Here is a 22,835-nt window from a genome sequence, read left to right as displayed (position 1 = left end):
GGGGCGGTGGGGGAGGCTCCCGGCACTCGCTCTGGGTGGATTCTCCAAAACCTAGCCCAGAGGGGAGGTGAAGCTGTTTCCTTGGGTTCCAGCTTCTCTTGGCAGACCTCGGTTCAGCTTCTAGACTGTAGGCACCTCGGGGCCACCCAGTGAATCCCTCTGCCCCCAGCAAAGACGACTGCAGGACTTCCCTGGGGCCTGTCTCTGGGTGGTGGGTCTGGGAGCCCCTTCTGTTTCACGCGTGCCCCATTCTGGTCCTTCTTTGGTTTTGTTTCCCTTTTTTATTTAACTCTCTGCCTCTGCTCCTTATTTTTGACCCCTTCCTTCTGTGGTTCTCTTTCCATTTCTTCTTTGCTTGCCTGTCTCCATCTCTCCAGGCACAGTTAGACCCCTGACCCCGTTAGGACACTGGGAAACATCTGGCCCTATCAGACCTCTCCTCTCTGGCCACATCCCTTTCCTTGATGAACAGATTCCAAGCCCCAAACTCATTTGTTTCCCTTCCTCTGCCAGTGGATGCAAAAGCCCCTCCCTGGCCAGGGCACGCAGACCAGACTGCAGGGTCCTGCCTCTACCCTCTGCTAGGGCCTGACGGGGGCGGGGGCTACTCAAGGGTCAGAGTCTGCATTGAGCCGATTCCCGATCTTGGTGGGGCCAGGAAGCCCAGCCCTCCAGTCTGGTTAGGGCAGTGATGCTGGCTCATTCTCTGCTACATTAATTCACCGAACATTTATGGGCAGCTTATGATGTTTCAGGCACCGAGATAGGAAGATAAATAAACCACAGTCCTTTCTTTAAGGACTCAAGTGAATAACATTCAAAGTGTCATCCATCTACCTCTCTATTCTTTTGTCATTCATTCATCTCTCAATTCACTCATCAGACACCAGGGGATATAGGAATGAACTTGAGACGATCCTTGCCCTCAGAGTCACCCCCTCGTGGGAAAGACAGACAAGCAAATGGACAATTAAGGGGCACTGAGCCCCCACCAGATTCCAGGTCTGGGCAGCCAGACCTCTTCTTGAGCTGATCTGGTGGTGGGCTAGGTGGGCCGGGCTGGGGCTGTCACGGTAGGCCTGGCTCAGGGACCGGGTGGGGCTGCCCTGACACGGCGCTGGGGGTGGGGGTGGGAAAGGGGATCTGAGGTCTTGATATGCTCCTAAGTCTCCCTGAGTTGGGAAAGGGTTAGGGGCCACGGCCCAGAGCCTGCTATAAAGTGTGCCCCCTAATACCCCGATGATGTTGTGCATAAGAATGCAAACCGCCTGCCATGAGGAAGGGGAGGAAATCCATTTCCCAGCTAGGAAATTATTGAATATTTAGGACCTGGAGCAGATCGTTTAGAGGGGGAAATGAATTTCTCTGGCTTCCTCTGGCTGAGATAAATCAGCCCAGATGTTCTCGTGCTTTCATTTACCCCCGTGGAACGGGTCTGGATGGGTGTTTATGCAGCGTTAAAGTAATCGTTCTTCCAGAAGTGGTGACACTTGCTTCCAGAGCCATCGGCGCTCTCTTAATGCTGGTATGGTGGACCCCACTGGTCAGCCCCTGCCTCTGCACATCCCCGGGGGCCTGGAGCCTCGGAAGGGAAGGGGCGAGGCCGGCTGTCCACAGCACCACCTTCCCTCCCGGTAGCTGAGGTCTTGCTGGCTTGATGGGGCACTGAGCGAGATCCAAGACTCAGCCAGGAACAACGGGAGACCCAGTCAAGTGCCCAGGGTTGAGCCAAGGGTCTGAGCTGTTGAGGCAGGAGGATTTGGGGGTGGGGGGGAGGTGTGTGCAAGATTTAGGTTAGACTTAAGGAAGGACTTACCTTGTCGGAGGTATTGCCGGTATGGCTGGTACCTCCTTGTGGAGGTAATTCTGGAATTGCTCTCCCCTAGGTGATTGGTCAGAGCACAGGAGACTCTCATCTATGGGGAAAGAAGGCAGAGGATGAACCCTGAATCCCGAAGGATCCAGTTTTCTGTGAGGCCTGGATAGTCAGCCTATAAATGCGTTAGACGCCCGCTTTGGCACTGGACACTGATTTTTCCTTCACAAAGTTCTGTTTTTCTGGACCAGGGCAGACTTACTTTTGGAAGGGAGCAAACAGTAACTATTTTTGTTTCTGCAGGCTGTACAATTTCTGTCACAGCTCCTCAACTTTAAGGCGGTAGGGCTAAGGCGCCCTTTGACAATCCGTAAGTGAATGGATGCAGTTGCGTTCCAATAAAACTTTATTTATAAAAATAGGTGGTGGGCCGGATTTGGCCCCCTCGCCATAGTTTACCGACTTTTCTTCTAGACCACTCAGTTGTCAAACCGAGGGGTTTCTTGTTCTTGTCTCTTTTTGAAACAGCTTGATTTCACTTTCCTGATTAGGAAAATAATGTTTACTTAGAGTGAAAATTTATATATAATATATTAGAAGGTGAAAGTCGTTGGTAACCTTCCTCCTTCTCGAAAACAACCACTGTTCACAGTTTAGTGTCTGTATATATTTTTATCCTAATGCTGTATTCTCTTTTTAAAAAAATTTTTTTAATCGTTTATTCATTTTTTTGAGAGACAGAGCATGAGTGGGTGAGGGGCAGAGAGAGAGGGAGACACAGAATCCGAAGCGGGCTCCAGGCTCCGAGCTGTCAGCACAGAGCCCAGCGTGGGGCTCGAAGTCACGGACCGTGAGATCATGACCTGGGCCGAAGTCGGACGCTCAACCGACTGAGCCTCCCAGGTGTCCCTGAATGCTGTATTCTCTTTAAAGGTCATCTCGTGCACAACATATTTACTGAGTTTGTTATATTTTGAGTCCCAAGTTGACTCGTGTCGAAAAGAAAACTGGAGATGGGCGCTGGCAGATGAACCCAGGGAGACAAGAAACGGACCACGCGGACTTTTCTTTCTGGCAATGTTCCTTCTTGGGCAACTGCGTGGGGTCTTTGGTGATGTGTGCTGTGGGCCAGGCCGAGGGAGGACGAGCCAGTGGGTGGAAGGGATCTGAGGGGGGAGCCAGGCCAACTCTGTCTGGCCAGTGGGAGGTCTGAGGTCGCTAGGGAGAACTTGGCCCAGCAGTGCAGTGGCGACCCTCACACAGCCCTGATGGTGGTCTTCCTGGCAGTGGGAGAAGGAATCCTGAGCCACACAGGATGCAGATTCTTTGGCTGCTCCAAGGGGTTCTTGCAGATAAGGATACTGGGACCTGGGCTGATCTGCTCGCTTCTGGGGGAGCAGGAACGCCTTTTCCAGAAAAACCTTCGGGGAGCCTGGGTGGCACAGTCTATTAACCATCCAGCTCTTGGGTGGCTCAGTCAGTTACGCGTCTGACCTCGGCTCAGGTCATGATCTCGCGGTCTGTGGGTTCGAGCCCCGCGTCGGGCTCTGTGCTGACAGCTCAGAGCCTGGAGCCTGTTTCAGATTCTGTGTCTCCCTCTCTCTGCCCCTCCCCTGCTCATGCTCTGTCTCTGTCTCTGTCTCTCTCTCTCTCTCAAAATAAATGAATAAACTAAAAAAGAGTGTTCATTAAGAAAAACCCTAAATACCGGGGAAAGAGCTCCTTACCCTCCCCCGCCCTTCCCCTTGAGCAAAAATACATCAAAAAATGGAAAAAAGCACAAAGAGGGAGAGAGAAGTCCGGTCAAGAAAAGGGCTCCCACGGTCGCCCAAGGCTCCCATGCTCCCTGGGGGGGTGGGGGGGGGGTGCAGGGAGCCTGACTCCCCTTGTAGATCCTCATGCCATCTGTGCCCTGAGCCAGGAGCCCAAATCCCCAAACACCGGCTTTCTTCAGCCTCAGTTCCACGGAGGACAAAATGTCCTTTCCCAGCAGTGACAGGATGGAGAAGAGAGGAGGGAACAAAGTGCCACTGGGTGAGCTGAGCATCCCCACATTGGAGTTGGGGGGGCACTGCCCCCACCAAAGCCAGATTTGTGCCCACTGATCCCTACTACCGCCAACACACTCCTTGGCCCTCACTCACTCCTTCCCAGTCCTCGGCATTCTGGGATCACGCTCAGGTCCAATGCGGGCACCGGAAGGGACCCGGAGTGCCACAGTTTCCTGTGAGAGGTAGAGCAGCCTCGTGGTGATGAGAACAGGTTTGGGGATCATTCGGGTCTCGGTTCAAGTCCCAGCTTTGTCACTTCCTTCCCCAGAGGCAACTTTGGTCCCATTTGAGCCTCAGTTTTCTCGTCTGTAAAATGGGTGTAGTATTAGCCCTCTAAAGCTCCCATGAGATGATCCTTGTAGAGTGCCTTGTAGAGTGGCTTTTATTCCTTTGATAAAATGTCACTGGGGACATTAACATAATCTTGCACTACATCTTGGGCTGATAGGTCTGGAGAAAACCGCGACTATGAATGGTCCATTTCCCACCCCTGCCCCCACCCCGTCCTGTAGAATCTTACGATTCTCAGTGAGTAAGTCAGATGTCTTAAGATTCTCAGTGAGTGAGTCAGATGGCAAACGTCTCGGACGAGAAACTGGACCAGGTTGTTCTTAGCTGTAGCTCGACTGCCCAGCGGGAACACGGTGCCCAGGAGGGGCTGTTAAGCAGTTGCAGGAAGAAGGAAGCTATCAAAGACGCCCGAGGAAGGGCTCTCTCCATGGAGAGTGTCAGAGGCAGAAACACTGAGCGGTGGCCTGAAGCCCCCGCCTCCCCTCTGGCTTCCTCTTGCCTTTCCTTCCCCCGCAGCCCGAGAGCAGATGGCCCGTTTTTCCACACCACCATGTGACGCCAAGATTAATTTCAGGTGGCTGGATCCAGTTTGGTGTCTGAGTTTTAAACAACAGCAACAAAAAGGTATAATTAAAAGCCGATAACAGCAACGGAGCAGACGTTAACCTATCACAGTCGATTTTCCGCAGAAGCTGGTGATGGGGAAGCCGGCGCAGTTCTGCGTGGTTCTGGAAGCTGGCTCAGCGGCCCTCCCAGAGCCCGTGCAGTCCCAGCAAGGACGCCAAGGCTGGGCGTCGACCCTGACCCGGACGGATCGGCGGCCCTTGCAGACAGGCCGACCCTTGGTCCGCTTCGTCCTGCGGTGCCGAATCTCCAGTCGGCTCTCTGCAGCCTTGCCCTGCACTCCTTTCTCTATGATCCGCTATAGCCCCGCACCCCCCTCCCCCATCCTGCAGCGAGGCTTCCCAGCTGCCTGTCCCATCCCTCGGAGAGCACAGGGCCAGCAGTGTGGAGCTGGGTGGGTGCCAGCCCCTCATGGCAGCCGGTGGTCACAGCTGGCTCTTCCTGTGCACCTGCCACGTGCCCACTTCGCCTCTTCCTCATGATACTGTGGAACAGGTGCGGTTATGCCCTCAGGTTTGTAGACAGAGAAACGGAGGCTTGGAGATGTGAGGTGCCTTTTCCAAGGATTACAGCCGGGAAGGGGTTAACTTGGGTGAGACTGTGTGAAGGACAACCACCGTGTGGCAGTTGGGAATACAAAAACAGGTAAGGCAAAATCCCTGATTTCAAGGAGGCCACAGGCAAGGCAGGCCTTACATCGGGTCGACTGGCTGGCTGATGGGATGAATGGATGGATGCGTGGATGGATGGACGGACAGACAGACAGACGAATGGATAGAAAGCCATATTCAGAGACCTAGAGAAAGCCAAGTAGCAGAACGAGGCCACACAATACCCGCTTTGTCCTCGATTTGATGGGTGACCGGTGAACAGGCCTCTCTGGCCCCATCGTTGGCTTGCTGTGTGACCTCGGTGATCCATTTAACCTCTCTGAGCCTGGTGGTGCCAGTCGTGAAAGGAGGGCTTAGATGCCACAGTCTCCAAATTCCCCGTGGGCTCCTGCGTTCCCCGCTTTCCTCGTCTCTCGACCCCACAGTTGTAAGATCCACACCCACGCCGGAGGGCAGAGGTAACTCGCGGCGGTGGCGGTGGCCGAAATTTTAATTCTGACTTGCTGAAATTCTCCGAGAGCAGCAATTACAAGCTGGCAGCTGAGAGTTAGACACTTTTGTTCATGCCCATAAATATTATTTTTTTCCTTAATTAGCAGCCGGCATTTGAAAATCAGGCAATTTTTCAATTTCCCTCGCATAGCCGGGAGGAGCCGAGCTTTGCAGTAAGTCCGAGGGCGTTCACATCCCAGCGCTGACTTTTCCTAGTTGGAGTCTTTGGAGAAAGTTACTGAAACCCTGTGTTTCACTTTCCTTATCTACAAAATGGGGACGATAATACTACCTACTTCATGGGGTCACAATGAAGATGAAGTCACCACGTGCAGGGACTTAGAGTAGTGCCAGGGACACCGTGAGGGGTGTGTAAGTACAGTAAAACCTTGGTTTGTGAGCAAGATTCGCTCCGGAAACACGCTTGCCATCCAAAGCGCGCGTGTATCAAAGCGACTTTCGAGAACCATCGGCTCCGTTGTGATCACGTGACGTTTGGCGTCACATACGACTCATGTCGCAAGACGTCGCTCGTTTGTCAAGTTAAAATGTATTGGAGATGTCTGCTCGTCGTATGGAACATTCGAACAGGTTCCTCGCGATCCAAGGTCTTACTGTATTGGTTTTCGCTACTATTATATTTTCCCCCGCGTCTGTCGGTGCGTTTGGGCTGCCGTAACACAGTACCGCTGATTTTCTCTCCGTTCTGGAGGCTGGAAGTCCGAGATCAAGGTGTCAGGACGGTTAGTTTCTCCTGAGGTCTCCCTCCCGAATTTGCGGACGGCCGCCTTCTCGCTGGGTCGTCACGTGGCCTTTCCTGGGTGCATGCGCACTCCTGGTGTCTCTCCCCCCGTCCTACACGATTAGGGCCCTCTACTTCTGACCTTGCTTAGCCTTAGTCACCTCCTTAGAGCCCTGTCTCTCAGCGCAGTCACGGTGGGGTTAGGGCTTCTGCATGTGAATGGAGGTGGGGGTGCAGTTGCACCCCTGGTACCGCGTGCTAGCAATCAGCCTGAGGGTGGCTCCTCCGGGTGGTCTGCCTGGGACAGAGGCGGTGACTGGGACATCAGACTTTCGGCCGTAAAATGAGGCAAACCGGGATGAGCCGGGGGCACCCCAGTCCTGATTACAGCCGCTTCCTTCAGTGACTTTCCCTGCCTCACCCGTGCGTTCTGACCTTGCTTGGAGGGACGCCTGGACCCCGAAGGGCTGGTGGCAGGTGGGCAGAGACAGTACTGGGAGAGCTTCTTGGCTGAGGGAGGGAGAGAATGTGACACTGGGGACTCTAGCAGAGCCCGGATCCTCCAGGGTTAAAGCCTGCCTCGAGAGAGAACATCTACAAACACCGAGGGAGGGAACCAGCAAAAGCATTATCATGATTAATGTTATTTCAAAGACTTAATTTTTCCCCCTCTTTCTGAACTGTTTGCGTGCTGTTGTGCCGAATGCTGTCTCTTGATTCTGAGTGTCCTTCCCCCGGAGTAATTTGGAACAAGGTCAGTGTTCACCAGGCAGGCTTCCTTGCCTTTGATATGCCCTCTGACAGCCCGGTGAGGCTGACGGGATGTGAGCAGCAGGAGGCAGACTGATGGAGGAGGCCACACACCAGGCTCGATGGAGGAGGCGACAGGACCAGGCTTCCAGGCTGTGACCTCTCTTCACCCAGGATTGGGTGGAATCTCCAGCCCAAGGGGCAGGAGTGGGAAGCGTCCAGGGTGAGGATCAGGACCTTTATTCTGGCCCTGTTCTTGTTGGCTGGAAATTTTCCAGCTCTCAGCTTCCTCACCTGCAAAGTGGGGACAAGACCATTTTCCCTTCTGGATGGCTGTGCTTGCTCTTGGACGTTTGCACACTTCCCAGACTCAGCTGTGTGTGTCCTTCCCCCGGGGCGGGGGTTGTGAAGTTCCAGCAAGTGTGCAGGGGTGAGGCAACCAACACCCAGAGATGGTTCGAGACTGGGGTTGAGGGCTGCTATGTTGAGATAGACAAGAGCCTGGTGGTTGAAAGGCGGGAGATAGATTCAGGTCCCGCTCTGCTAATTAAGCCTTTGAACTTTCTAAATAGATGAGCCCTTAAAGATAATCCAGCCTGACTTCTTCTAACACCTCTAACATTCGGGAAAGCACTTGATGTCAGAGGGAGGAGAAGATTTGGAGTGAAGGGTATAGATGTTGGAGCTGGAAAGTTTTGCCTCCAAATGTCCCCTCCATCACTTGCCGTTTGACCTGAGGCAAGTCACTTCATCTGAGTCTCAATTTCTTCATCGGTAAAATGGGATGTGATAGCTGGTTTCCATGATGGCCTCCAGTGATCCCCATCTCCTGGTGTTTACCCCCTTCATTGGTCTCTCCCCACCTTGTACCGGGCTTGGAGTCTGTGACCAACAGAATACGGCAGAAGGGGTGGTGTCCATTTGTGAGGCTAGGAGACTAGGTTGGAATAGATTCTGCAGTTCCTGTCTTGGGTCCTCTCCTTCTCTTCTTCTCTCTCCCTCTGTCTGATGACTAGCTCTGGGGGAAGCCAGCTGCCATGGAGAGGTCCAACTGGTGAGGAACTGAGGCCTCCCAAAAGCGGCATGGATGAGTTTGGAAGTGGATTCTCCAGCCCCAGTCGGGCCTTATGATGGGACGGCAGCCCTGCCCGACAGCCTGCTGCAACCTCGCGGGAGACCCAGGGCCATCTGGCCAGGCTGCTCCTGGGTCCCTGACCCTCGGAAGTTACATAAGGTAACGAGTGTTTGTCATTTTAAGTTGCTAAGTTTTGGAATAATTTGGTAGCCAGTAGTGGATAAATAACATACAGTGATAATAATGTCTATCTTGTAAGTTTGTTGTGAGGACGAAATTGAGGTAAGCACTCTGTGTAGTATCTGATACGTGTTGAAAGCTGAATGAAATGTGACAAAGCAGTGACCGCCTGAGCAATATTATCATTGACAACCCCCCCCCCCCCAGATCACACAGCAAGGGTGTGACAAGGTTGATGATCCTATGATTCCCAGCTGCCCAGTTTTAACTATTTGTGCCCCCGACGCCTTACTGACTTTGGTGGGCACTGAAGGCTTTGCCAGAAAGAAAACAGCAGAGTCAGAGGGTGGAGGGGCAGAAAATGTGACGGTGGCGGTGACAGTCACTGGGCTTCTGGAGCCACCATGGTATGCGTGGGGTGGCGCAGGGCTGAGCCACGGGATCAGTGTGCACGCACGTTACGTACGCACACGTACACAGGTATGTGTACACATGTTTGCAAATATGCACACACGGGTTGCATGCACTCACACGTGCATTCACGCATGGGGCACCCCTGTAGGTGTGCATGCACGTGTACAGATATGTGCATTTATGTGCATGGATATGTGTGTACAGGGTGTGTGTGTGTGTGCGTGTAGGTCACCTCTGTAGACCCTTCAGCCCAAGATTGGCTACTTATCTGATTTGCTGCTTGTTTCTGGGTTTGCTGTCTGAGGAAGTCTCAGAAACACCATGGCAACAAAGGGATGGTTAATGAGCCGGGAGGGTGGAGGCCGGGAACCTGGGTATCTCTGAGGCCACGAGAAGAGAAGTTCAGGGGGAAGGTCCACTGGGGTTTATTTCCCTGGCCCTGTGGGGCTTCTTTGGTAGAGTGATACCAGAGACGGTCTGGGCGGGGGACAAGCTCCTGACTCTCCAGCCCCAGTATTCCAGGAAGCACAGGGCTCCTAGTGTTCAACGGATGGCTCCTGTGGGGTCACCTGCTCCAAGGGCCTGGGCCGTAGATGTTTCTACACAGTTCCTGGGAGGGTATCCATGGCTGCACCAGGTTCTCGCCTGAGGCTGTGAGCTGAACCACGGAGACTTTTCAGATACACTCACGGTACGGACCAGAGAAATGGAGGTAACAGAGAGGTTAAGGGACCTGCCTCAGGTCACCAACAGGCTGACACAGAGTCTGGGCAGGAATCCAGCTCTCCTTGCTGGTCACTCTGGCCCAGAACAGGGGCTGTGGTGGGGCGACCTAGGATGTGTTGGTCCGTAGGGGTCATGGGCCCCTATGCCTGGGATCTTCTGCTAGGAGAGCTGGCCGCCCCCCGCCCCCTGTGTGGACCAGATGGGCAGCCCTTTCACCCCTCGTGTTCCTCACCCTTGCCTTTATCACAGGGAATAACTGGGGCAGGAAATCCTGGGGGAGCACAAAGCCTGCCAAGCTCGAGCCTGGCACCAGTTGGGCACCTGGACGCCAAGCAGGTTGGAATAGAATGGGTAGCAGGGGCCTCAGCGGGGGTGGGGGGTGAACCACTGGAGCAGCTTGGTAAATGCCTCCCCTGGCTCCTGCTAAGACCTCCTATCTTGCCTGCCCTGTGCCAGCAACACCTGGAAGAGAGTTTTCTGGCAGGTCCTGGGGTGCAGAAGGGGGTTATAGGGGTCGGTCATACATTCACTCACAAGCCCCTACTAAGGAAGGGGGAAGTGGTGTGTGCCCCGAGTGCCCCGTAGAACAAGGCACTGGGTGAACCCCCTTTGTTGTACCTCCCATCACTCCTGTAATCTAGAAGTTCCACTTCGCAGGTGAGGGAACTGAGGCTTAGGAAGGGGCAGAGCTGACATTTAAAAAAAAATTTTTTTTTAACATTTATTTATTTTTGAGACAGAGAGAGAGAGACAGCATGAACAGGGGAGGGTCAGAGAAAGAGGGAGACACAGAATCCGAAACAGGCTCCAGGCTCCGAGCTGTCAGCACAGAGCCCGACACGGGCCTCGAACCCACAGACCGTGAGATCATGACCTGAGCCGAAGTCGGACGCTTAACCGACTGAGCCACCCAGGCGCCCCAAAGAGCTGACATTTGAATCCAGGTCTGTGTGATTCCCAAGCCTGCTTCCCCCCCCCCCCACCTCTGAGCATCTCTCTGAGTGCCCTCTACACCCACTACATCTAGGGGTCAGTTTGGAAACTGGAGATACAGAGAACTAGCCCTCACACGTAGTTCAATGGATGAATTAGCTATTGCTACGATGTCAATGCCGCATAACAAGTAGCACTCCCCAAATCTCAGGGGCTTACAGGCAATTTCTCTTGCTCAGGGTGGTTGGGCAGCCGGGTGTCTCTACTTCAGGCTGCGGGCGGACCACACGTGTCTCTTGCTCTCCTTGTATTAGTGGCAACTCAGGGTCTGCTTCCCATGGCTGGGCAGAGACATAGGATGTCTCCTGAGGCTTTGTTTTGGAACCGGTGCACTGTCCTGCTGCTGACCTGCCAAAGCGAGCTGCGTGGCCAAGCTCTACTCTGGGGGGAGGCACTACGGGCACCTGACGAAGGCATGGCCGTCTGACTGTCTAACAGGGAGGCAGGAAGAATGGGGTACGATAATCCAATTGTCCGCAGCAGGGAAGACAGACTGGGATGACAACACCGGGGTGCATTTCATCAAATCCAAGAAACCATCAACTGTAAAACACACCGGTAATTTAGGTGTCTCTAAGAAGGCAAAGCAGCTGCCAACTAAAGGGTGACATGATGCTTTCTCAGCTCATCATATTTTTATCTTATTCTTATCAAAAGCTATTTGATCTCTGGATGTGGAAGTGACAACAGCATGGACTATTTTGACCAGGGTTGCTCTCGCCCCGACTCTTACCCCTGTGTCAGGACTGGCACCATCCCAGGAGATGGCGAGATGTCACTGGTTGCACGGCGCCTTCCGATGTCAGGGGTGTTCAAACGCGAAAACGTGTGTTTTGATTCTCAGAACTGGTGGCATCCACTGTTCACTCATGGCGGTGAGCCCTTGCTCTGGGACGGACCCCGTGCTAAGCATTCCGTGTGGGTAAACCTGCTTGCACCTCAGACAATGAGGGGCAAAGAGTAGCATCCCTGTTTCAAAGACTGCGTGGAGCAAGGCTCAGAGTGACGTGCCGTCTTGCCGAAGACCAACATCAGCGTAATAAGAGCTTCTACTAAACACAAAGCAGAGAGCTATGGGAAAAGCGGAAAAGCAGGCCGGGATAGTAGTCCCCCCTTATCTGGGGTGGGGGGAAGGCCCGAGGCACCCAGTGGGTGCCCGAAACTGTGGATAGTACCAAACTATCCCGTACACACATTCGATAAGGCTTATAAATTAGGCACAATAAGAGGTAAGAACAACTAATAATAAATAAAGCAATCATAACAATAGACCGTCATAAAAGTTTTGTGAATGTGGTCTGTCTCTCAAAATAGCTGATACGTGCCGTGATCACCCTTCTTGTGGCGACGTGAGATGATAAGATGCCCGCGTGAGGAGTGGAGGGGAATGACGTAGGCGTGTGAGGTAGCGGCTGCTACCGGCCTCCTGGGAGTGTGTCGGAAAACCACCTGCCACAGGACCGGGCCTGACTGTGGGTAACTGGAACCAAAAGTGATGTCGCAGGTAAGGTGGTGGCGGGGGGGGGGGGGGGGACCGCTGCAGCTTGGTGACTTGGGGGTCTTGTCACGTTGTTTGATGGGAGGAAAGCAAAGAATGTGCGATTCACACCTGTACTAGTTTCACTCAAACATATTTGTTTACCTACTGTGTGGAAGGTGGTACACAGATGTGAAAAAAAAATGTCATGTTTATTTACTTTTGAGAGAGAGAGAGAGAGAGAGGGAGACACAGAATCAGAAGCAGGCTCCAGGCTCTGAGCTGTCAGCACAGAGGCCGATGCGGGGCTCGAACTCACGGAGCACGAGATCATGACCTGAGCCGAAGCCTGCCGCTCAACCGACTGAGCCACCCAGGCGCCCCTGAATATTTTTAAAGAATTTTTTAATGTTTATTTATTTTTGAGAGAGAGAGAGACAGAGTGAGAGCAGGGTAGGGGCAGAGAGGGAGACACAGAATCCGAAGCAGGCTCCAGGCTCTGAGTTGTCGGCACAGAGCCCAATGCAGGGCTCGAACTTATGGACCATGAGAGCATGACCTGAGCCGAAGTCAGATGCTGAACCAACTGAGGCAACCAGGGACCCCCAACAGTGACTGGATTTGAAACCAAAAATTCAGGGGCTAATTACAAACATTTTTTTAATGTTTATTTATTTTTGAGAGAGAGGGAGAAAGACAGAACGTGAGTAAGGGAGGGGAAGAGGGAGAGAGAGAGAGAGAGAGAGAGAGAGAGAGAGAGAGAATTCAAAGCAAGCTCCAGGCTCTGTCAGCACAGAACCTGACACGGGACTTGAACTCATGAGCTGTGAGATCATGACCTGAGCCGAAGTTGGATGCTTAACTGACTGAGCCACCCAGGCACCCCACGGGGGCTGATTTTTAAAAATTGAGGTATAATTTACCTGCCACGAGATGCGCAGACCTTAAATATTCAGTTTGAAGGGTTTTCACAAATGTTTACACCTGTATTACCACCGTCCCACTCACCACGGAGAATACGTCCGTCACCCCAGAAAGTCCCAGTGTGCCTCTTTCCGGTAAAACACCTCCCTCTCCACCCTGTTTTTAAACATTTTTCTGTCCCAGTAAATCAGTTTGCCTGTTGCTGACTTTGGTGTAAATGAGACCTTACAGAAGGTGCTGGCTTTGAGTCTGGCTTCTCTCATTCAACCTAATAGCTCTAAGATTAAGCCACGTATCTTTTTCACTGCTGGGTAATGTTCCATTTTGTGCTGCTTATTATAACGTGATTGCCTGTGCTGCCCGGAAGCCATCCTTCTTGCCTGCCGGGTGGAAATGGATCTGGGCCCTTTAAATTTCTTCCCTGCAAGCCGGCTCAGCCTGGCCAGTAGAGGGCGCTGGGGGGCCCATGCGGCCGCACAGAGCCCTGCTTCCTGATTCTGGGCGCTCCAGGGCTTCTGCCTCCCCAGCTCCTGGCTCCTGCAGTGCACGGCCCGCAGCCCCCCCGGCACTGCTTTGGAGGCAGTTTTGGCAGTTTTGACGTGGGGTGTGTCACCAGCGGCGGCTTCTGTGGTATCCTCCAGGGCAGATTTCTGGTGAGTCCCCCTGGGTGGATTTCTAGCAAGTTCCACCAGCATGGCACCAGGCCAAGTGCTTGCCATGTGGTGGGCCACAGCCATGTCCTGGTCCGCAGAGTCTGGCTGGCAGCCCTGGAGGGGGTGTGTGTGTTTTAGGGGACATTTCCTCAGCTCAGGGGCTTTTCCTTGGGGAGATTTTTCAGCCTTAGGAGGGGACTCTTCCTTGGGGGCCTTATCTCAGCCTGGGGTGTGAGTTTCCCCTTGCGGGCGGGGGCAGCTATCTCAGCCTCATGGGGGGGTCTCTTTTTGGGGGCTCTGTATCAGCCTTAGGGTTCTCCTTGAGGCTCTCTATCATCAGTCCTGGGTGGGGGTGGGGGCTCTTCCTTGGGGGCTTTTCCTCAGCTCTGGGGGGAGCTCAGGTTCTAGCTCAGCCTGGTGGGGGTTTCTTTTTGGGGAGGCTCTGTGTTCAATATCATCCCAGGGTGGGGGCTCCTCTTGGGGCCTCTACGTCACCCCAGGGTAGGGGATCCTCCTTGTGGGTTCTCCCTCAGCCTGATGGGGGGGAATCTCTTCCGAGGAAGCTCCTTTTGGGGGCTCTGTCTCAACCCCTGCATGGGGAGGGGCGTTCTTTCTTGGGAACTCTACCTCAGGCCTTGGGAACTTTATTTCACCTTTGTGGGGTGGGGAAAGTCATCCTCCAGGCTCTCACCAAAGCCCCTCAGGGGGTGTTCCTGTGGGGGGGGTGGCATTCTTAGGGGCTCCGTCTCTGCCCCAGGTGGGGTCTCTTCCTCGGGGGCTCTGTCTCAGCTCTTTGGGTCGTGGCTATTCCTTTAGCTTCTAACCTTACATTAATTATAATTCTCTTTATTCTTTATTAGCCAATGCTCCGTTCATTCGGTCCCCTGTTAGAAGTGAATAATTCTTCATATGGAACTTTCCCTGTTGGAATTACTGTGTGGTTTCTTTTTCCTGATCAGACCCAAACCAGTATAGAATTGGTGTCAGCAGTGATATGGGGGGGGGGGGGTGGGGGGAGGGTGGGTCTGCAGAGACGAGATTTCCAGACTGGTTTTCTCATGGGCTTGAACGTGGTGCTGAGCCAGTGGGAACTGGGGTGCTAGTAACCCAGGGCATGAAGTGGCCCTGCAATTAACCAAGCTATCACCCGTGGTTGATTGAGATGAAGTGCCACCGAGGCACGTCCCTTGGGAGCCAGAGTGATGCTGTGCTTCGCCGTTAATGGCAGTGGTGACGAGTATAAGGACCGTGGGGGTGTGGGATTGATGCTTTTGAGGGCTCTTGAGCTTACAGAGAGAAGATGAGAAGCTCAGGTCCATTGACTCAGTTCAAGTCACGGTCTGAGAACTGGAAAGCCTTCATGACAGCCTTTCGAGAAGCTGCTATTATTATTATTATTATTATTATTATTATTATTATTATTTTGCAGCTGCAGGGCTGGTATTGCTGAAAATCAAACAGAAAATTTAATTGTGTCAGTTGCTGAATTACAACCACAATTGAATTCACATCTTGACAGATTGCTCATGTGAAAATTAGGGCATTGATGGGGAAGGAAAGGGGTTCTGAAACATGGAATGGGGACATCTATCTGATGGGCCCAGATGAAACGGACGATCTTAAACCCCAGTGGCTCTGAGCCTCCCTTGTAGGTGATGGTGGCTTTCCCTCCTGTGTCTGAGGCTATTTCCCCTCTGTTTAAAAACCCTGTGACAACGTGCCTGGGTGGCTCAGGTGGTTGAGTGTCTGACTCTTGATTTCAGCTCGGGTCATGAGCTCGCAGTCATAAGATTGAGCCCCATGTGGGGCTCCATGCTGGACATGAAGTCTGCTTAAGATTCTCTCTGTCCTCGGGGCACCTGGATGGCTCAGTTGGTTGAGCGTTCAACTTCAGCTCAGGTCATGATCTCACAGTCCGTGAGTTTGAGCCCCGCGTCGGGCTCTGTGCTGACAGCTCAGAGCCTGGAGCCTGCTTTGGATTCTGTGTCTCCCTTTGTCTCTGCCCCTCCCCTGCTCATGCTCTGTCTCTCTCTGTCTCAAAAATAAATACATTAAACATTAAAAAAATTAAAAAAAAAAGATTCTCTCTCTCCTCTCTCTCTCTGCCCCTTCCCTGCTTGGGTGCAGACACAGTCTCTCTCTCTCTCTCTCTCTCTCTCTCTCTCTCTCTCAGTCTCTTTTTCTCAAAGAAACAAACAAACACCCTGTAATACCCTTGGTGGGGACAGATACCTTGAGAGGGAATGCCCATTTTCCTCAAGGCTTACAAAGACTACTTACTGTTGTCACTAGACTCTAACTAGGGCCAGATCTCAGCATCGTGGCACGGACACACTAGGACACCCCAAAAATTGCAAGACTTCACCAACACATATCAGCAGAATTCTGGGGAACCCATGTAGGAGTGGATTCCAAGGGTTTTAGACCGAAGAGGGCAGGCGATAACACTGGGTTGGTGAATTGTCACGTATGCACTCACTGGAGATTCTGGGTTTGATTATTAGCATGTGTGCTAGAGGTGGTTGAAACACCTTACTTGGTTGGTTGGCTGAGATCTGGACCCAACGGTGGCCTACAGTTAATGACGCTGCAGCGTCGTGATTGGAAGAGGGAATCCAAAGGCGTGGGGAGACAGGAATGCTGGACTGGGCACTTTGTGTGTGATCTGCACCCCCTCCAACAATATTCCACGAGAGGGAGCGGGAGACAGAGGCGTTGACAAATACACGAGTGAGGGGAGCATCCTTGAAATGCTGCGTGGCTTCTCTTTTGTAGGCTGGGTGTGACCTCAGAGGCTGCCTCCACTGGGATTGGCCCCCTGGTTGCAGCGGGTATAAGGGCATCCTGGAATAGCGGAGACCAAGGGGCAGGACATCACTGCCAAGGACGAGGTGGGCACATGTACCGTAAGGCAGCAGGCAATTGGGACGCCTTCGCCCACAGGGATCTTTGGTGGTGGCTAGTGAATCACAGTGTCCCCGGAAATGAAATAAATGGCAGCTTGATAGACACATAACATAAAAAGCTCTGGGTCTGGTTAGCCAAAACCTGGCATGCTCCGCCGTGATGGAGAGTCTCTGCCTCTCCTCCAGTTTCTATACCTCAGTCAATTCCCGAGCCCAGAAAAATCCCTTGGGAGGCCAGGTCCCTTTGAGGAAGAAGCCTTCTCATTTCTGCAAGTACTTACTGTAAATATTCCTCCAAACCTCCCCCAAAGGGACCTGGGGCCATTTATCAGGGTGGCTGTGTACTGGGGAAAAGGACATACACAGACGGGTCAGGGATCGCTATGCACTGGTTCTGAATAAACCCTGATTCTTGGGGACCCACGGTGCCACTCTGGCCCAGAGGTCAATGTGGGGGCTTATGGTGGTCAGGTGATAGAAGGTGGCGGCTGACACACAGGGGTCCAGGTGGCTCGTGGACCCACCCCAAGGTCATTCCTCCAGTTCCTGAACGAATGATTACAATACATAGACTTAACGACTCACCATTCTCTCCCCTTTCCGTTTTTATTTTATATGCGAGCTTTGGGAAGTTAACTTTACAATTTTGTCTTTAGGTGACAGACTATCCTGGGGAACGGTGACGGGGTTTGAGGAGTAATAAATACAGTCAGTGGTGACTTCTAGGGCTGTTGGTTTCATTTTATGAGAAGTGTTAAGAATGATGGCTGTGTCTCCTTGGGTGGGAATGCAGAGTTGTGTTGTCAGGAGCTCAATGGTGTGAGCAGGATTCCTACGGAAGCTCAGTAGTCAAGGGGACGGAACGTGCTGTGTGTCCATGATTGCCTGTGCTGCCCCGAAGCCATCCTTCTTGCCTGCCGGGTGGAAATGGATCTGGGCCCTTTAAATTTCTTCCCTGCAAGCCGGCTCAGCCTGGCCAGTAGAGGGCGCTGGGGGGCCCATGCGGCCGCACAGAGCCCTGCTTCCTGATTCTGGGCGCTCCAGGGCTTCTGCCTCCCCAGCTCCTGGCTCCTGCAGTGCACGGCCCGCAGCCCCCCCGGCACTGCTTTGGAGGCAGTTTTGGCAGTTTTGACGTGGGGTGTGTCACCAGCGGCGGCTTCTGTGGTATCCTCCAGGGCAGATTTCTGGTGAGTCCCCCTGGGTGGATTTCTAGCAAGTTCCACCAGCATGGCACCAGGCCAAGTGCTTGCCATGTGGTGGGCCACAGGCATGTCCTGGTCCGCAGAGTCTGGCTGGCAGCCCTGGAGGGTGTGTGTGTGTGTGTGTGTGTGTGTGTGTGCGCGTGTACTTCCTTGGGGGGGTCTGTCTCAGCCTTGTGGCCGGGGGAGGGGCTCCTCTCAGTCTGGGGTAGCGAGTGGCTCCTTGGGGGCTCTATTCAGCCCAGGTTGGGGGGGGTGTTTGTTGCTCCTTAGGGGTTCTGTGTCAGCCCTAGAGGGATTCTTCCTGGATACTATTCTCTAGAGTTCTCTCTAATTCTTTCTAGCCAGTCCCTTGTTTGTCTGGTCTTCTAGTATGTTTAGGCAATAATTCTTTATACAGAACTTTCCCCATTCAGATTACTGGGTGGATTCTCCCTCCTGACTGGTTGCAAAGTGACTCACGCTGTGTGTTATAAGTCATTGTTTGTCCATCCATTTTCACGTTGGTATTTCCAATTTGGGGCTGTTCTGAATAATTTGCTATGCGTATTCTCAAATGCACCAGGCTTTCTGCGCACATGTTTTTATCCCGTGGATAAATGCTCATTTTGCCTACAGGGTGCTGCGGGGTCACCGGGAGTTTTGTGGGTCTGTCTTTTAAAAATTTTTAAAAATGTTTATTTATTTTTGAGAGAGCGAGAGGGAGAGAGAATGAGCGGGGGAGGGGCAGAGAGAGAGAGGGAGACAGAGAATCCGAAGCAGGCTCCAGGCTGAAAGCACAAAGCCCGATGTGGGGCGTGAACCCACGAACCATGAGATCACAACCTGAGCCGAAGTGGGACGCGCAACTGACTGAGCCACCCAGGTGTCCCATGGGACTGTTTTTTTGTTTTTTTTTTTTATCAGTGATAAAATTCGAAGTGGGTTCTAGAAGGATCTCTCGGCCTTGGGTGAATGGGGGCAAAGGCACCAACTCTTAACTCCCCAGATGCAAGTGGCAGCCCAGCCTGGTGACCTTGTGCACGTGGCTCTGCTCCATCGTCTATTTGTGAATCTGTGAAATGGGAATGTTCTCGTGCCTCCATAGGATTCTTGGTGGGACCGAATGGGATAACGCGCACAGGTGCTTGGCACGGGGCTGGCATGGAGGAGGTCCACGGTGGGCAGCAGCCAACATACCGTTGTTATTAGGTGCTTACGCTGGGATGTCCCCGTATCTCCCTGGCATTGACCGTCGTGTGTCTAGAGACCAAGAGCTTAGAGGAGTGGGAAAGGGTCTCGGTGCCCTGTCGGGACCCGGGAAAGCTGGGACACGGCTGCCATGGCTGCCCGGTGCCTGGCGCTTTCTGACGCCCTCCTGTGCCTTCCCTCTGAGGAGTGGACCCTCAAGGTGGCCTTGGGTTCTGGGCTCTTTGCCCAGCCCCCTGACAGCTACCTCAGCGGGCATCCTGCCAGGCTGAACCCTGAGCTGCTGCACCCCAGCTAGTCAGACAGCCATGATTAGTCAAATAAAATTTCCATCTGTTGAGGAATTTTCGAGAGTTATTACTGGCTATAAAAGCAATCGGAGGAGAAGGATGGATCTGAGGGGGTAAGTGCCTCTAATTATGTGCAGTAGTGACTTTTAAATAAGGTTGCAGATGTCCTTATCAGAGTGAGCCAGACCCCCATCGCTGTCTGGGCCGGAGGGGGTTGGGCTGGTGGGGGTGGGTCCTTCTCTGTAGAGGGAAGAAGAAGAGGGGCGCCGTGTTTGAATCTTGGGGGTCGTTGTGGCGTTTAGAAAGACCCTGGATGCAGACGGCCTAGTAAAGGCCCGGCAGGTCTTAATGGATGCACGTTTCTGCTTTCCCTGCTTCCCTCCTTCTTCTCCCTGGGGCCTGAGCCAGGCTCCTGGACAGAGCAGCGTCTCTCGGGGCCGGGTTGTTGCTGTCACAGACTCTGTGTGGCCGCTCCATGCAAGGTCTGGGCCTCGAGCTTCGCCCTTAAAATGGGACAATGAATTAGCAGGTGTCCATCCCAAAGGAACGCTGGTCGGGGAGATTTTGGGGAATGTGGGCCCAGCATCATTCTGCCACTAATATATGGCTTTCCTCTAGCGCTTGACTTGTTTTGACCCCTCAGGACTTGGAGGGGGGCGCGGCGCGGAGGAGACATTGTGGGCAGGAGGGTTTGGGGTGCTGAGGGGCTCATCTGAGGTCACCTGGCTCAGGTGCTCCTGCTTTCTTGGGGGGAAAGAGTTTTAGAAGTCCACCCCCTTCTTTGTCTTGTGATGCTTAACACAAGGTTGTACTTTGGGGGCACCTGGGGCTCAGGAGGCTGCACGGGGGCCAGTGGGGTGGGTGGTTTTGCTGGAAGGGGCTCAAATGTAACTGAGAACCCCCGGAGAGAGGGGTTCACAGGGTCCAAACCCTCAAATGCTTGAAGGCACACAGTCCCCTGACTGCTGGGCCAGGGGTCTGTTCATGGACAGGCTGTTCCTCCTTGCCTCCCCTGCCCACCTGTCCGTCAAGCACAAACCAGCCCCCCCTGCCCCTTGGGCCCTTTAAAACCATAGGCACATGCCTAGGCCCCCGTGGCCGGCCACACTTTGATTCCTCGGAGTCGGCTGTAGAAAAGCCCACATGTGTGGCCAGGAGCCATCAGAGTTCAGTCCTTCCCGCCATGGCTCTGCTCTGGGCAGGGAACTCTCCTTGGGTTCCTTCCTCTCTGCCGGGCAGTTCCAGTGTGACTGATTAGCGGTGGTTTGCCCTGGGCCTGGGGTCCCCTGGTGTCTGACTCTGGAACCACAGGCCTGGAGCTGAGGTAGGAGGGCGGGGCCGGCAGAGCTGCGGGTTCAGGTTTGCAGCTGAGTTGCATGAGAAGCTGAGGCCTCTGGCCTGGTTGTGCCCACGAGGGAGGTCATCTCCCTGTGCGTCCCCAGCCCCTGGGTCCTCCCTGATGACTTGGTCACTCCATCAGCTGCAGAGGGGACAATCTGGCTTCCGGCCGTGCCTCTGGCTGCGTGACCTGGGCAGGACCCCGACCTTGTGTGGACTCAGTTTCCCTCCCTGTGAGTGGGGATAATAAGACGGGCTTGTCATAGGGTCCGGGTGACAATGAAACGAGCATGTGGCTGTCTCCTTGCTCTTCTCTTCTGGTCAGGCTGGGAGAAGGGCCTGGAGGTGTGAACCTTGCTTCAGGCTCCTGTGTCTGAGGGCCGAGACCTCTGCGGAGGGGAGGCTTTTGGGGCTGGAGTGAGCCCCAGTCCTGTGATGGGGTGGGCACCGGGAAAAGGTGCCTGTGGGCTCCAGGACGGCGAGAATTTTGGTCGTTTCAGCCCTGCCTGGGTTTCATGATGTCTGCAGGTGGGTGGGGAGGGGGTGCTTGGGTGCTGGGGTCGTCAGAAGGACCCCTTGAGCAGGTGGCATCCCTGATTCTCTCACGGTCACATCCGTATGCCCCCACCCCCATCTCAGCCCTCATTGAGATGGGTTCTCCCATCTCAAACTTGGGGGAAGATTGGGTCCTGTGCGCCCCATCTCCTCCTGGCCAGGGCATTGGGAGCCCCAGGGAGCTCGAGGCGCCCCCTGATGCCGCACTCTGCTCTCCCTTCCCCATTGCTGGACCCTGGATGGACCCCAGCCCCTCTCCGGTGCCCTCAGGACCCTTTGCTTCCGGCCTGGGAGGAGAGTCTGGTGATTTTCCTCCCCAAAAGAGGAGCGCAGCTCCTCTGCGTGGAGAAGTGTTGTGAGGGGCTGGTTACATTTTCCTCTTCCCAGTTCTTCGTTAGCCACAGCCCTTCTCTGTGAGAGGGTTCCCGGGACTTCTGGGCTTGTGCCCGTGCCTGCCTTGGGCACAAGAAGGCTTAGAGCAAAATGATCCTTAATGTTCCTCCCCGCCCCCGACCGTCGCCCCCCTGCCAAGAATGAGAGGCTGGGAGCCTTGGGGCTGACAAGCTGGAGCGTGTGGAGGGCTGGGGAGGCCCCCCCCACCCCCCGCCCAGGGAACCCGGGTTTGGGACGGAGCTCCGTGCCTCACCAGCTATGGTCAGTCTGAGCCCTCAGTTTCCTGATTGCTGAGTGGGGATGGTAACCTCAGTGCTGTCACCAGGGTTAAATGAGGCCATGAGTCCTCCACACTCCCCGTCATGGTTCTTGGTGATGTGCCCCAGACCCAGACGACAGTGGGTGGAAACAAAGCCACATGGGTGCAGCCGAGAGAGGCTCCGCAGGCCCGCGGCAGGGCTCACGGATGTCCCGGTGCCTTGATGTGTGCACGAGCCTCTGGCGGGTCCTTCCCCTTGGTGGGCAGCTGTGGGGCAGGCCTTGGGGAAGACCCTGCGGTCCTCCTTCCTGAAGGTCCCTCTGTGTTTCAGCGGTTCAGCCTCCTGAGGGTCCCCTGAGGGCCCCTCTGTTCCGGGGCCTGGTCATTTATTCGTGGCTTGTCTGGCCAACCCCTCTGCCATGAGAGAAGGTTGGAGAGACGGGAGGCCCTCCATGGCTGTTCTGAGGACACACCCACTGTCTGTACCCCAGCTTTCAAGGCCCTGTGGCCGGCCCACGTCCTCCCCTCCCCTCCTGTGGCCTCTGGTCGATGCAGCGGAAGGCCTTGAGCCCTTAAGATTTGCCGGCTCTGGGCTCGGCACCCGCGTGCCTTGTTTATCCAGTCCTCACCACGACCTTACGTGATACTATTTCTGTGACGTGTCTTCAGATGACACAAGGACCAGCCTCGTGCGGTGGGGCCGAAGGGCAGGGCTGGCTTCCCAAGTGAGAACTTTCCAGCCTTGGACCAATGGATGTGCTCAGCGTCCCACTGCTGGGAGTTCCCAAGCAGGCGCTGATGGCCGTCGTTCAGGGAGACGGAGGGGACCCTTCGCAGATGACACTGAGGGGCGTCCACCTTTCAGGATCACTGTCCCCCTGAGTCTTG

At 54.1% G+C, this 22,835-nt stretch overlaps 1 protein-coding gene across 1 annotated transcript in view; it reads left to right on the top strand.

Moving 5' to 3' along the window:
* The first annotated feature begins 17,542 nt into the window (after positions 1–17,542).
* The window catches only part of ACTL8 (actin like 8), a 63,093-nt gene continuing 57,800 nt past the window's right edge, over positions 17,543–22,835 (top strand). Inside the window, exon 1 of the mRNA XM_058718902.1 lies at positions 17,543–17,912. The gene's annotated coding sequence lies outside the window, so the exon portion shown is untranslated. The remainder of the gene's footprint in view (positions 17,913–22,835) is intronic.

This window comes from Neofelis nebulosa, chromosome 2, assembly GCF_028018385.1.
Source record: "Neofelis nebulosa isolate mNeoNeb1 chromosome 2, mNeoNeb1.pri, whole genome shotgun sequence".
Lineage (NCBI taxonomy): Eukaryota > Metazoa > Chordata > Mammalia > Carnivora > Felidae > Neofelis > Neofelis nebulosa.
The sequence above is the reverse complement of the archived record's forward strand: the minus strand, read 5'-3'. Positions and strand labels throughout refer to the sequence as shown.